The 14,868-nt window shown below is 48.0% G+C and overlaps 1 protein-coding gene across 3 annotated transcripts in view; it reads left to right on the top strand.

The window, feature by feature from the left end:
• LOC143826005 (voltage-gated potassium channel KCNC1-like) overlaps positions 1 to 2,658 on the top strand; it is a 48,750-nt gene extending 46,092 nt beyond the window's left edge. For all 3 annotated transcript variants that reach the window (XM_077314493.1, XM_077314492.1, XM_077314491.1), the window contains one exon: positions 2,517 to 2,658. The gene's annotated coding sequence lies outside the window, so the exon portion shown is untranslated. The remainder of the gene's footprint in view (positions 1 to 2,516) is intronic.
• Positions 2,659 to 14,868: the final 12,210 nt, after the last annotated feature.

Raw genomic sequence — 14,868 nt, 5'->3', positions numbered from 1 at the left:
GCATTAAAACGTTCCAAGCGTTTAAAACGCAAGCACATCCACCAGGTTGGCGTGCTCCAAAACTGTATTCCTAGCTCAGGGTTTATTTAAAATATTTATATCCCACTTTTTCACCTCATCGGTTGTGCCTGACAAGCTACCAGAACCTAAAATGTGCATTTGGGCCAACGGTTCCACCTAGACTGTGGATTGTACATGCAACATACAGCTTCACTTCGCGCTGGGTGACACAACATCCTGGTTACACACACTCTTTCACCTGCAGTGTCGGCTTCCGTTGTCTCCAAACATAATGTGCCACCTATGATGCATGATTTGAACACTGCACATGATTTGAGTTAGCATTGTCTGCTCATTATCAACCACGGTGCTGATAAAGCTGTTCTGACCAAGCAGTGATATCAGGGCTCTCTCAGCCTCCCCCACTTCACAGGGTGTCTGTTGTGGGGAGAGGAAAAGGAAAGCAACTGCAAGCCGCTTTGAGACTCCTTTGGGTGCAGAAAAGCGGCATATAAGAACCCTTCTCCTTCTTTTCCCTTCTTCTTCTTCTTCTCCTTCTTCCCCTTCTTCTCCCTTCTTTCTCCCTTCTTCTCCTTCTCCTTCTCCTTCTTCCTCTTCTTCTTCCCAATAGCAGCATTCCAGGATCTCCGGTTGAGTTCTTTCCCATCAACCTGATCCTTTAAGCTGGACCTGAGGCATTTCTGCCTGACAAGCAGAGGCTCTGCCAAAGAAAATAAATAAACCCCTCCAAGCTGTAGCCAATCCTCAGAAAGATTCAAATTATCAGGAGGTGTATTTTAATGTTAAGATGGGACACAAATAAAACTGTATTATTATTTATTATGATCTCACCCCTACGTGCCTGTCGTCTTTGATGCGCAGCACACCTATGTGAGCACTCCTGCTGTCACATCAAGCATAGATCCCACGTTGTCTGTGGCTGAACACAGGAGGCATGTGAGCATGAGGTGTGTGTTTGTTGGTGTTCGGCCTGCATGGCTTTACGTTGCATGTACCTGCGGAAGGGGAGGGGAGTGGGGAGGAGGTCTTTGTGGGCGTCCAAAGGGCCCAAGGGAAGGGAAGGATGCTCAGAGAGGTTGCCTTAGCTGTGCCGTTCTGGGATGTTCTCATTTTTCAATGTGAAGGAGCATTTTTTTTAATGTAAAGGAACATTCTGACATGCCCTTCTTCCCGCTGACTCCCCAGAGCTGGAGGATTTACCACGTTCTCCCACCACCATCCCAGTGAAATAGCAAAACACTTGCTAATTCTTACCCAGGGTCGATCCAAGTGGGTCGCCGTGTTGGTCTGAAGTAGCACAATAAAATCAGAGCCCAAGAGCACCTTTAAGACCGACAAAGATTTATTCAAGGCGTGGGCTTTCGAGGGCAAGCACTCTGTGGAAGTCACTCAAAAGGAGGATCCAGAGCAGAATCAAGAGCTTGGTGAACAGGGGAAGCCTGTTGACCCCTTGTGCCCCGTGACTTCATGAGCCCCTGCGACTGCAGTAGTGTTATTTGGCTCAGGCTCACGCAGCAGTGAAGCAAAAGGGAGGGGTGGTGTTTTTCTGATGCACAACGAGAAGAGGCCTTTCGCCATCCTGTAGCAATCCCCAAAACTCTATGGTAAAAACCATAGTCTTACGGGGGATTGCTAGAGCGTCCTTTCAAGGGCGTGACGTCACTTCCTGCTACGTGACCGGAAGTGGTGTTACAGCACCGCCCAACACCTTGCCACGCTCCCGGGTGTTGCCGGGGCTCTTATTATTATTATTATTCGATTTATGCTCTTGGCAGGCATCTGTATCTACTGCAGCGACACCAGGGAGGAGCTAGTGCTTCGGGGGCGAAAGGCAACGTCCTAGGTTGAACAAGGCCGCAAGGCTCGGAAAGGCCGCCACCAAAGCTCTCAAAGACCCACTGACAGTCAGGGCAGACATCTGCGGGTTAGGTGGGCCTAGAGTCCCGATTCAGCATGCGGCAGATTCGTACGAAGCCCAGCCAAGAGAGGAACTGTTTCTTCTGGCAAGCCAGCATGGTAGGGGTGCCAGTCCCCAGGGGGTACTGGGAATTCCTCATTTGACGGCTCATCTCCAGGCGACAGAGATCAGTTCCCCCCGGAGAAAACTGCTGCTTTAGAGCAGGGGTAGTCAAACTGCGGCCCTCCAGATGCCCATGGACTACAATTCCCAGGAGCCCCTGCCAGCGAATTGGGAATTGTAGTCCATGGACATCTGGAGGGCCGCAGTTTGACTACCCCTGCTTTAGAGGACGGACTCCGTGGAGTTCTACTCCCCCGAGGTCCCTCCCAGCCCCAAATCCCACCTACTCCTGGCTCCTCCCCCAAAACCTCCAGGTCTTTCCCGAACCGAAGCTGGCAACCCTCTGGTAGAGTACGGCCCCTGCATCCCAGGGCCTTGTTAGGGGACTTTGGTGCTTCATATTTGATCCATTGCCTTTCTCCCTCCCCTTTCCCTTTCATTCCTTTCTCTCTGTTTCTGTCTCCTTCCCCCACAGCGCTCCCTGCAGGCTACGAGGAGTCCCACAGCCTGAACAGCATTGCTGGATCGCACCTGCCTCCGGCGCCCACTCCCTTCGGCTCGCCTGGTTCCATCCGACGCCCCCGCTCGCCCATCCCTTCCATCCTATAGAGACACACCAGGGATGCTTGGGGTTAGCTTGTATGTTTGTTTCTTTTTTAAACAAAAACAAAACAAAACAAAGAAGAAGAAGAAAAAGACAAAAAAAAAACAAACAAGGTAATGCCAAAAAAAAACAAACAAAAAAAAAACAAAAGCGAAAGGGGAAGTGGGGGGGGGGGGAGACAAACAAAAAGCTGCCGAATGCGTTGGAACAAAGATACAGCAGGAGGCACCTCACAGGTGATGTTGCACTAAAAGTTTGCACTTTCTGGAGTGTCCATGAGAATCCCGAGGCCTGACGCTGCCTGTCCCCCGTGGCTGTGGGTCAGGAGTGGGGCTCAAGAGCTCCTTTGGGGCGGGGAGGGCTGATTTGCTCGGAAACTCCAAATACTCTGGAGAGAGGAGGAAGAGGAGGAGGAGGAGGAAGTCAGGGGGGAAAGGGACTCTGCGGGAAGAGTCTGTGTCGCCTGCACTTCTCTCCCTCTTCGGCCTCACCGGACTGCACGATCTTTCTCTGGCCCTGGCTTTGCGCTTTTTCTCTCTGTTCAGTGCTCTCTCTCTCATCATCATCCTACTCAGGACTGTAATGAGCCATAGAGCTTAGTGATACCATTCCCCTTCCGTCCCTCCCTCCCTCCCTCCCTCCCTCCACCTGTCCATAGGTTCCCATCGATGTTCAGTCCATCTGTCAGTCTCTCTGATATATTTTCCTCCTTACCCGTCCCTGCAAAAACACCTCTCCATCTGTCAAAGCCATGGTAGACATCCATCCGTCCGTCCGTCCACTCTCTCCCTCCCTCCGTCTCTTTCTCGTTCTCCCCTCCCTTCTTATCTACTGAGTGATCCTGGGTCTTTTGAAAACATGGACCCCGCCCCACGATCTCCCTCGCGGAAGCCACCCTCCTCCCCCCCCCCCCATCCGCCTCGAGCCTTCTGTCTTTTCTTGGAATTGTTCTTTTTTGTGCATGGATCTTCCATCAAATCACAGCAATAAGGTCAAGCGTTCCTTCTGCCTGGATGCATGATATATTAAAAACAAACAAACACACAAGCAAAGACTTTCCTACGATGTAGATATTCCAAGAACAAACAAGTTCCTACCGAAGAAGGAGCTAAGGACAGGCTTAGAGGCCAGGATGGGATCGGGCACAGGAGATTCCAGCATCGAACTGGGTCTGGAGGAGAAAGCGTGGAGAGCCAGCCTTTTTCCTTGCACCTCTCTTTCGCTCCTTTTTCTTCTGTTCCGTTCTAGCTTTCCCCCCCCCTCCCCACTTCTCCGCACACAGGAAATGACAATGGAGCACTCCCCCCCCCCTCTCGATGCGGGTGCTTTCACTGTGATATTTTTTTTCCAGTTTCCACCCAGAGTTGGGATGGGATAGCGTTTTTGATCTGATCGTTCCAACCAACCAACAACAACAACAACAAAAAAAACAAAAGGGAAAGAAACAAAAAGACTCGACCAATAAAACGAAATGCCAGGAATAAAAAAAACGAAACCTATTTTTCAGCAGAGGAAAAAAAAGAAAGAAAAAAGAATCTCTATGAAACCACCGGATCGGCGACTCTACGGAGAAAGAGGACTCTTCTCTCAAACGTCTCCCGGAACAGCAGCAGCGTCAGCGTCAGCGGCCGCAGAGTTTGGGACGAGTTATTTTTCCGAACGACAGTGCTGGGACGGACGAGGCCAGAACAGAAGGGATGAGCACCGCCGAGCGCAAATTATTTAGAGTCTGCATTTTCCAAGCCAGCATGTATTTGCATGTGTTACTGTAAGCGACGATATTTAATGTTATATGCAAAAACAAAAAGAAAACAAAAATGACAAAAAAAAAAAAAAGAGAACAACAGCTACGAAAAAGAGGTATATTTTCCTTCTGGACTTGCAATCCCCTGCAGCAGTGAAAATCACCAAATCTAGCCAGTGCCCCTCCCTCTGAGCTGTTCCCATCCCACGAGGGGGTCGGAAGCGCACTGCACATTGTAGGAGCTTGGTATTTCCTAAAGGGCTTTTCCCCTTCCCTGGGAGTGGGGCCATGGCTGGCGACGACGCTAGCAGGGAGCACTCCGCCCAGAGCAGGATCAAACAGAACGTGGTACGTTTCGCCCCCGTAAAATCGGAAACGACGCTCGCTCGGGGGAGGAGTGTGGGGTATGCACTAACTAACTTGTGATGTGGCCTTTGGAGTAAAAGGACAAAAGCACCGACCAGCAAGAGCCGTGCTTCTCTGATGCGGACGTTCCAAAAGCGGGTTGAAGGAGGTCACAAAAGGGGGTGGTATCGAACGGCGGACTAGCCTGTGCCATGCAGAGGAAAGGGCAGAAAAAGAGTCCGCTCTAGGAATGTCCGTGCACGGAGATGTGCTCTCTAGCCAGTGCATTTCAGCAGACAAGCTGCGTTCTGTTGGAAAGGTGCAGTACCAAGTGGCTTGAAAATGCTCTCTTATGCAGCGGGCAGCCCTCGGAATTTCCAATTCTTTCAAGGAAGGAGGTGTTTTCCTGGAGTTGTGGGGGAAGACGCTACCAAATGCTGTAAGAGAATGAACCATTCGTCGGGTTTTTTTGTTTATTTGTTTGTTTGTTTTGTTTTACTTCAATGAGTGATAAGATTTGCGGTTTTGCACAGGTCTTTTCCGGGGGACGCACCTTGGAGGCATTTGTTTTGGGGGACGCTTGGGGCGGGGTGGGGGCGGGGTGAAGAGGGTCGGAGCTTCGTTGGTTCCTGAAAGCGTGCAAGGATTAAGCGGTCATGATGCTGGTGATTTTGGAACACTCTCTAAAGCGGGGGTAGTCAACCTGTGGTCCTCCAGATGTTCATGTCCATTCATGAGATCCCCAGCATTTGCTGGCAGGGGCTCGTGGGAATTGTAGTCCATGGACATCTGGAGGACCACAGGTTGACTACCCTTGCTCTTAAGCATATATGGAAGCTGTTCAGGGGATGGGAACGTGCCCCCCCCCCTCAAGACAGGGTGATTATCTTCGCTGTGAAAATGCTGTGCATGTGGCTTCAGAAGAAGACCCCTGTTGAGGAGGGAGGGGCGGGACAGGAAGCAGACAGCATCTCGAGCATTGCCGTCCGTCCCAAAATGGTCCCAAAATGTCGCTTTCCAGGGCCGCATTTTCATGACTAGCTGAAGGTGGTCGTTCGCCGATAGTTGTACATTGATCCTCTTGCGTCTTGTCGACGGGCGTTGCGTTCACGTGATAAACGTGTCCCTGCCGTTGACGGCCAATCGCCAGGGTTGCATGAAAAAAAGCTGTCTCACGGGGGGCGCGGTAGTTAAAGACCCAGCAGCTGGGCCGCACTGGGCAATACCAGTTTGCTCGGGAAACCTTGTCATTGTGGTTGCTGTAAAGCGGAGCTGGCCAAGCGGTGGCTCTCCAGACGCCCATGGACTACATTTCCCACGAGTCCCACTTGCAGGGGCTAGTGGGAAGTGTAGTCCATGGACTTCTGGAGAGCCACCGTCTAGCCAGCCCTGCTTTAAGGCCTTGCAAACCCTGCAGGGTTAAGCCACAAGTTGGCTGCCACTCATCGGCATGTTGCACAAAGGCCTGAACTCTGTTCAGTACATCCCAATTTCAGCGACATCTGGTTGGCTCCTTAGCCTCATATGGCCCCAAGCTGGTTATGTCAATTAAACGTTGACCTTAAAGGTCATGGAGACCTTGTTGTCATTAAAGTGACAAACACCGGCCCCTGCGTGTCACAGCAGTGGCCGGGTGGATCAGCTCTCAGAGAGCTACTAAGCGATCTTGGGTGGGCCCCCCTAGCTACGCTTTCCCTTTTCAATATCTGTTGAATACAACATGGTACATAATGACTGGCCAAATCAGAGCAAACGTATGGAGTCCCAGTAGTTTTCGTTCTAACCAGACTCTCCATCGAGCTCCTGGTAGCAAAGAGTTCTCGGTTCTTCGTCAATCGAAGGCACGTCCCCATGGTTTGCATTTAAGAGGTGAACGGCGTACGCTGTACTCTTGCACCCTCCCGAATCGTGTCCTCACAGCTCGTGTAAGGAGTTCGAGATCTAGCCTCGCAAATACATTGTTAATAGCAATAGTCTGTTCCTTGCAGTTCAAGCTAGTTTCTTGGAACATTTGACTGCCGTTGCCAAACGTACACCTGTAAAGATCATGGTGCTTTTCCGACCAGTTTAGTAGTAACCGGTATAGAAGAGAATGAAACCAGACAGGGCAATTGGGTTCTTTGATGCAGCAGACAGACAGAGAGAGAAGGAAGTCTGTGCGGAACGGTGGAGAAAAAGATTCTGAAATGGTTTGTTAGATTAGGCTGTGTTTGTCGCTGCTCAGATTTTTAGAAGAGTAACTTTATTCCAAAGAACGTTTGTGGTCAAAGAAATTGGTGGGGTTATTGTCCGACTGTAATGCTTGTAATGCTCTGAGATCCGTATTTTGGCATGGGAATTCCGCAAACATGAGGTGAAGTGGTAAAATTAGACAACCATGTTAATACTACAAGGACTTGGCTACAGGACATGCGTTGATTGATCTGTTGGATTTTCAGAGCTGTTCTTAGCAGTTGGATTTTTAGAGCTGTTCTTCTCCCCCCCACCCCCAAGGATCTTGGGAATTGTAGTTTGATGTGAGAATGTGGAGCATTTCAGGTTAGACGGATGCACACACCTTGCCTCCCCAAACTAGTGGAGAAGGAATAACAATGGAACCAGTTTAAGTTTGTAGTGCAGATAACTTCTAGGACTCCAGAGTCGCTGCAGGGCTACTGCTGTCCTGTCTATTGAATTGAGCCATCTCAAAAATCAGCTTCAAGAACCTCCCATATTTAAGAATGTATGAGCGTTCATTCCGACACGACCTTTCAAATGCTGCCACGTCAAAAACAGGCACGTTTTTCCACATTTCTGACCGACATAGATAACTCTGAGAAAGACTTTAACAATTTGCAGTCTGATTTTTTTTTGGCCTTTGCAAATCCAGGACACAAAACACGAAATAATGTTAGTCAGTCTGTTGGTGTTAATGATATTTATTGTGATTCTGGCTGTTCTTTCCTTAGTACCTAAGGTTTCTTGTGATATGTTCATTAAGTGTTAATTTAGAGACGCTTTTACTTCATCGTGAGTAGCCTGGGTTCCTTATTTGTCGTTAAATATTCTTTTAACAGTCTTTGGTCCGGGGAAGATGGAAATTCCCTTAAAATCCGTGGGACCAAAGGTGGCTAGATCGGGGCTTGATCCTCATTTTGTTGCCCTCGGGCTTGTGTCGAATTGCTTAAGCTCGCTCCCCGTGCGATGTCATTTCCGGCAGCCTGGGATTGGCTGCTCAGCATCACATGGCGCAGAAATCGTCCTGTCAGACGAATGTTGACCTTAAAGTCGCAGAGGCCTTCTCGTGACGCTAACAAACGCCAGAATGTCAAGCCTAGTTTGCACAGAGGTGGTGAACCTCTGGGCTTTGTCCCTTCACAGTGCCGGTTGTGGAGGCCCACAAGTTTGAACGCTCCTCTGTAAAAAAAAAAAAAAAACGTACCCTTCACATGGAAAACTCAATGTCAAGGAGAAGGGTTTAGCCCAGGGGTAGTCAAACTGTGGCCCTCCAGATGTCCATGGACTACAATTCCCATGAGCCCCTGCCAGCATTCGCTGGCAGGGGCTCATGGGAATTGTAGTCCACGGACACCTGGAGGGCCACAGTTAGCCTAACCTGCTTCCTTACATACTGATTTTCTTTGTCCCAGGGAGGTGTTTTGGTTTGTTTGTTTGTTTTTTATGAAGGACCGTTCATTCATGAGATCCCCAACCTGAATGAGAACAACCCAGAGAGAAGTTTGCTGCCACTAGAGAGGACCAAGACGAAAGACCTGGTCCACAGAAGAAAAATCCAGAGTATCATTGCTCCTGGTGTTCCTCCTCACCAGCTTGTTTTTGTTGAAGCCCGCTGTTAAGAAGGAAATCGGCCAGGGACTGTTGGGGAGAGACAGTTCACCTGGATGCCGTCTGCTAGGAAAACCCTGTTTACCTGCACACGTCGTCTGGCTCCAGGGATAGCTGAAGAGGTAGCCGATGTCCTTCACAGGGCTAGATCTCGGTTTGGCTGACCCCTATTCTGAATTGAGTCTCAACCTCCTTGAGGGGATTGAAGGTTCCCCCCTCCCTCCCCTTCCTGTCCCGTGAACATAAAGAATGCGTCCCCTCTGCTTCAAGGGTAGCTTTTAGCTCGGAATCATTTCCGCTATTGATAAAAAAGGCACACTTTGGCTTGTGTGCCGTGAGTCATTCCGCTCTGAAACACTCCACCCCCCCAAAAAAAGAAAAAAATTCACATTGTCGTAAGAGCTTTCATCTCCCCTAGAGAGAGGGAGAAACCTCTTCGTTATTCCTCAACGACTCAAAACCGTCCATCTCACACACTATGCAAACTCCCCATTCCAGTGCAAGCGCAGCCCCCTCCCCCAGCTTCTCCCTAGGGGTCTGCTCCAATTCCCCAACCACACCACCCTCCTTCTCAGACAATGGAAGCGCTTTATGCAACAATTCCTATGCAAAAAAAACCACAAAATGTTTGCTAGCTGGATAGGTTCTGGAGGTCGATTGGGAGCCCCTCTCCTCTCCTCTCCTCTCCTCTCCTCTCCTCTCCTCTCCTCTCCTCTCCTCTCCTCTCCTCTCCTCTCCTCTCCTCTCCTCTCCTCTCCTCTCCTCTCCTCTCCTCTCCTCTCCTATCCTCTCCCCTCCCCTCCCCTCCCCTCCCCTCTCCTCTCCTCTCGCAAAATTGGGAAGGGGATATGTTAAATGCAAGCTTCAGTATACAGTCTTTCCTCCCCTTCTTCAGTGCATTTTCCTTCCACCTGATTCAGGGTTGGGAAAATGGGGGGAGTTGTTAGGTCAGTCATATTGACTGAGATGTTCCTCCTTGAAGGACACACAGAGTCCCACAGTCACGTGTCTTGGTGTGTGTAGCTGACTAAGAGGGCGGGGAAGAGACAAGGGTGCTGTCGTCTGACCCCAGAAACCCCAACTCAGAAGCCGGTGGGAGTCGCATCCGAATAAACGCACACAGGACAGCAGGGCGTTGGTTCCCCTCCCGTGTTCCTGTCCTTCCGCCCTTCAGGCTGTCCAAAGCCAAGCTGGTCCTCAGATGCTCTAATCGCAAGTAGCCTCCCCTATGAATTGTGACAACCACATCTGCTGCCACTGATTCCCCACCCGCACTTTAAAAGAAACCTGGGCCTATTCCGCACACATAGGAAAATGCGCTTTCAATGTGCTTTGGCAGCTGGATTTTGCTGTGTGGAACAGGAAAATCTACTTCTAAAGTGCATTGAAAGTGCATTATCCTATGGGTGCGGAATAGGCCCTGGGGACTTCTGCTGTGTTGCCATTCTGCACTTTAGATCCTGCTCCCGCCCCATCCTCACCGCATCTATCAGGGTTAGTGGGCAATTTCCTTTCACTCCACTGTTTGCATCCTCTGTTGATTTCTTCCCCATCCTCTGTTTTTGGGAGGGGGGGTTAGAATGGTTACTTTTATTCCTTAGGCTTGTGAGAGGCTGGTGTAGTTGAATCCTGTGGGGCCCTTCAGAATGCATGGGGTGGGTGGGTGGGTGGCTGAGCTGTGCCTTAAGCTTGTCAAGGTGTTGGTCTGTGACAAGGAAGAGTCGCCTTCAGTTTTGTGCATTGGATTCTTTTTTATCTTTCAGGGTGGAGACTAAGAGGTTGCCCCCAACCAGCTTTTCCACACCGTTCCTTCAATTCCCCTTCTCACTCTAGCTGCTGGCTTGGCTTTAGTTCAAAAAAGGAGGCCCTCTCTTCCCTGTTTTGCTAATTGAAATGCAAAATGTTTGTTGTGGAATGCTAATTTTTGAGGGCTGGGTACATACTTGCGAATGCTTCCCTTGCTCTGCATGTAGAAAGCTAGCGTGTCTAGGACCAAGATGGAATATGACCTTCCCCTTGACATGCTAGCTATCTACAGGTGGGACATCTTTGTATGTGAAGAGTGCATTTAGACAATTATTTGGAAGTGGTAGAATGTGCATTTTGAGGGGGCACAATCCCAGATGTTTGGATCGACTCCGAATAAGGAGGCGGGAACCCTGTTCATGTCTCTATACCAGGGGGTGGCCAAGATGTCCATGGACTTCAGTTACCATGTGCTAGCAGGGCCTCATGGTAATTGTAGTCCATAGTCATTTGGAGAGCCATGTTTGGCCACCCCTGCATACCAAACTTCACAACGTAGAAAAATTGTTACTTTGTGTTTTCCCTTTTTGTTCTTTTCTCTTTTTTAATTCTCTTCCCTGTGCAGATGAAAAAAAATAAATTTTTCTGTGAAAAATTATGAGTGCAGCATAACCATTGCTTTCACCTGCAAGATGAAGTGTAGCTTGTTTGTTTGTTTGCATATTTGTTTACTTTTATGGTGTTTCCAGAGAAAATCATTTGAAAAGTACATGGCATATATGTGGGTTTAAAAAAAAATTATTTTGTGTTTTCAAATTGTTTGAGGGCTTTTGTTTTGTTTTATTGTGAGAAGCTTTTGTTGCTGAATTCATTTTGCACAGTACTGTTGGGTTGCCAAAAAAAAAAAAAATGGAAAGTGAGGGCATTTTTTAGCAAATGAATGATTTCCATGCATATCAGTTGCCAAAAGTGAAGCAAAGAATGTCTTTTTGCTATTTAAAAAAAATTCCAATTACAGGAAACAGCAACATTAATAACATTAAAATGTAATTCCTTTTTATATAAAACAAAGAATATTGCTAGTTGTCATTAATTTTTTCCAGTAGAAAACTTGCTTCCAAACCTAATATTGTCATGTCATTTCAAGTCTGTTGAGTTTTCCGATCCATATCCAAATGACAATACAAGCTTGAATTCAAAACAGATATTTTTAAAAACTTTAAATACATTCTCGTGATTTCTTAAAAAATTGTTTCGGGAAATTTGAGAGAAACTTAAAGATTCCATTTAAAATCTTTTGAAAGTGGCCACGTTAATTTGCAATTTTTCAGGGCTTGAGAGAGCAACATTTAAAAAAATTACAGACAAATATTTGAAATAAAAAAAAAAATCCTGAAGAATGTCTTAGATTTTGAACAAGCTTCTACTGTTTTCTTAAACATTCCAAGTCATACCCACCATATAGAAAAATCCAGGAGCTTGAATAGTGTGGGTAAAGACTAGCTCGGTGGGGTGAACTAGTAGGAAACCCATCAGGCATATGCTAGAACAAGGGTGGCCAAACCGTAGCTCTCCAGATGTTAATGGACTACAGTACCCATGAGCCACTGCCAGCAGGGGCTCATGGGTATTGTAGTCCATGAACATCTGGAGAGCCACAGGTTGGCCACCCCTGTACTAGAGGGAATATGATTTATAAACTCACCCTTATAATATCCAGTTCAACAATAGATATGGGGTAGTGTTATCTTTCTGTCCCTTCTAGTGTTTAACTGGGTTGTGTGTGTGTGTGATGCCTGGAGGGAGGGGCTGCTGTGAGGAAGGAGAATTGTATGCCAGGTACCCATGGACATCCTATGACTCCAGGCATTGTCTTTTGGGGTGTTGGGTCCCAAGAGACTGCTGGTGGAAGGGGGAGCCCAGAGGAAACTCTCTTCCCGTTGGGCTGACAGTAGGTTGAATACAACTGAATGGGTCAGACGCAGCCAGATTTTGGGTTCCAGTGCCCTTCCTGTGTGCCATCTCCCCTCCACATGCCTTATGTCCCATGAATTCCAGCACAGTCTTTTGGGTGGTCACCGGGGGCTCTCTCTCCTTTCTTTTTCAGCAGCACAATACCTGGTTGGAACCATCCCAGTGTGTTTTTACGGCTCCAGCTGAGTTCTCTTGTGTATGGTTACACAAACAGGGTTTTCTGCAATTAGGGCTAACCTGGGGCATATAGCCCCAGAACCAGGACCAGGGTACAGCTGTGAAACATGAGAATAATACATGAATGTTTCTGGGCATGGGCAAAGTGCTTTTCCTTCGTTAGGACTTACAGCAGCCCCTCTCCGATGATTAAAGAGCCGAGTTTCTGAACCACAGCTGGCGCACAGTCATCCGTTAATTTAAGATTAAAATCACAGGTATTGGGTGTCCGTAAACATGCATGTTGCAGACCTTGCCTAAATAGAGCTGGGCCTAACTAAAACTTAAATTTGTGGAAACAGGGGGCAGTGACCGTTCATTGAGTCACCTGTTGTGTCTTACTGCTTTATGGCAGTTGCTTTATGGCAGATTTGCAGCAGTTTGCTGCAGTGTGAATCACCAGAGACAGTTTCAGCTAGTTGTTGTTGTTATTGTTATCATTTATCACTTGAATTTCTTTCCCACCACTCTCAGCAAAGCTGGCTCACAGCAGGTTACAACAGAGGTAGTCAACCTGTGGTCCTCCAGATGTCCATGCTGGCAGGGGCTTATGGGAATTGTAGTCCATGGACATCTGGAGGACCACAGGTTGACTACCCCTGGGTTACAAGATAAAAAATAAAGATACAGAGTCCCCTAAAACTCCCGGTAAAATTACAACAATTAACAGAGATACAGATTCCAATAACAAGCATGGCGGCAAACCAACCCCCTACCTACCCCCACTGGGGACTCGGGGAGAACTGCTGGCCACCACTGTTAAAATATACTGGAATACCTTCCTTTGGGGGGCCCACAGATCTTCTCTCTGCACTGGCCTCAATCATAGACCCTGGTGGAAGAGCTCCATCTTACAGGCCCTGCGGAAAGCTGAAAGTTTTCCTAGAATCCAGCAAGGGGTGTGGTAGAGCCCCCCTCACCCCCATCAAGCTGAACACAATTAAGTGTACTTTTTTCTTCATCATTCTTAAGTGTCGCTAGTTTCTTTTGTTAATAATGTCATCACATTTGAGCGCAGAAGTGTTCGATTCATATGCTGTTCCAAGACAATCGAATTGGCTGTCTTAATGGATTGAGCACTTTTAGATTGACTACAGTTGCCATAAAGGAGATTACTAAATACGTACGTTACATCAAATATACAAATATAAAAACGAAAGATGCTGAGAGCCATCTAAGACAAGAAGTCCCACCCCCACCCTTTTTTTTAAAAAAAAGATATCGGAAGGAATGCCTCTTCTGCTAAACGTACACGTGCTTCATCTAAAGTGCTTTTGGTTCCGGATTATTGTTTTGACTCGTAGACAAATTGATTGCACATTTAATCAATTAATTCATCCGCTAAAATTCATGCGGCGGAAGGACTAAGAGCTTATTCATTGTCTAGCCAGCTGAGAAGTGCTAATAGGGATGCCAGCCTCCGGGCGGGACCTGGTGATCCCCCAGAATTACAACTAATGATTGCAGAGATCAATTCCCCTGACGAAAATTGATACTTCGGTGGCGGCGCTGTGCTTCACTGAGGTCCCTGTCTTTCCCAGGATCCCTCCCCAAATCCCCAGGAGTTTCCCAACCTGAATCTGGCACCCCTGCCCCCCCCACGCCTGGCTGGGGGCCAGGGGGCAACCTGAGAACCCAAAGTTTTAAACCTCCTGGGGTTTAACCTCTACCGTCCACACACCTGCTGTTCAGAATGCAGTTGCCAGCTTTGAAACTTAGCTCTTTTGATATCAGTTTGATCTCCAGTCAGCATCAGGGGTTGTTATTTAGCTCCATGCTGTGAAATGCGGCAACTGCCTGGTTTTGCACCCATCCAGGTGGTCAGGCCGTTATTTGGCAGCCTTAATTCGGAAGGGTCTGCGTGGCAGCTTGTGGTGCTTCATCGGGCAGGGAAGGGCTCTCTGCACATGTTCAGAGACACTCTTTATTCCTGCCAAGCACCTGGCTGGAAAAAAAGATAAATACTAAGGCATTGATTCAAGTGGGTAGCCGTGTTGGTCTGAAGTAGCACAATAAAACCAGAGTCCAGTAGCACCTTTAAGACCAACAAAGATTTATTCAAGGCCTGAGCTTCCGAGTGCAAGCACTCTCCTTAGGCACTGCCATGATGGTCAGTTCTTAGTCTGAGGAAGAGCGCTTGCCCTCGAAAGCTCACGCCTTGAATGAGTCTTTGTTGGTCTTTAAGGTGCCACTGGACTCTGATTTTATTGTACTTATGCATTGTGGGAGAAATACAGATTTCAAGCTCCAAGACTGGCTACTGGTACCTCCTGGGCACCAGGGGCAATGGGAAAAGATTTGAATGGCGCACTTTGTCCTCAGAATCTCATACCTACGTTAGTTGCCTAGTAGGGACGTGGTTGTGTGACTCTG

The sequence above is a fragment of the Paroedura picta genome, chromosome 16 (genome assembly GCF_049243985.1).
Source record: "Paroedura picta isolate Pp20150507F chromosome 16, Ppicta_v3.0, whole genome shotgun sequence".
NCBI classification, from domain to species: Eukaryota; Metazoa; Chordata; class Lepidosauria; order Squamata; family Gekkonidae; genus Paroedura; species Paroedura picta.
The sequence above is the reverse complement of the archived record's forward strand: the minus strand, read 5'-3'. Positions and strand labels throughout refer to the sequence as shown.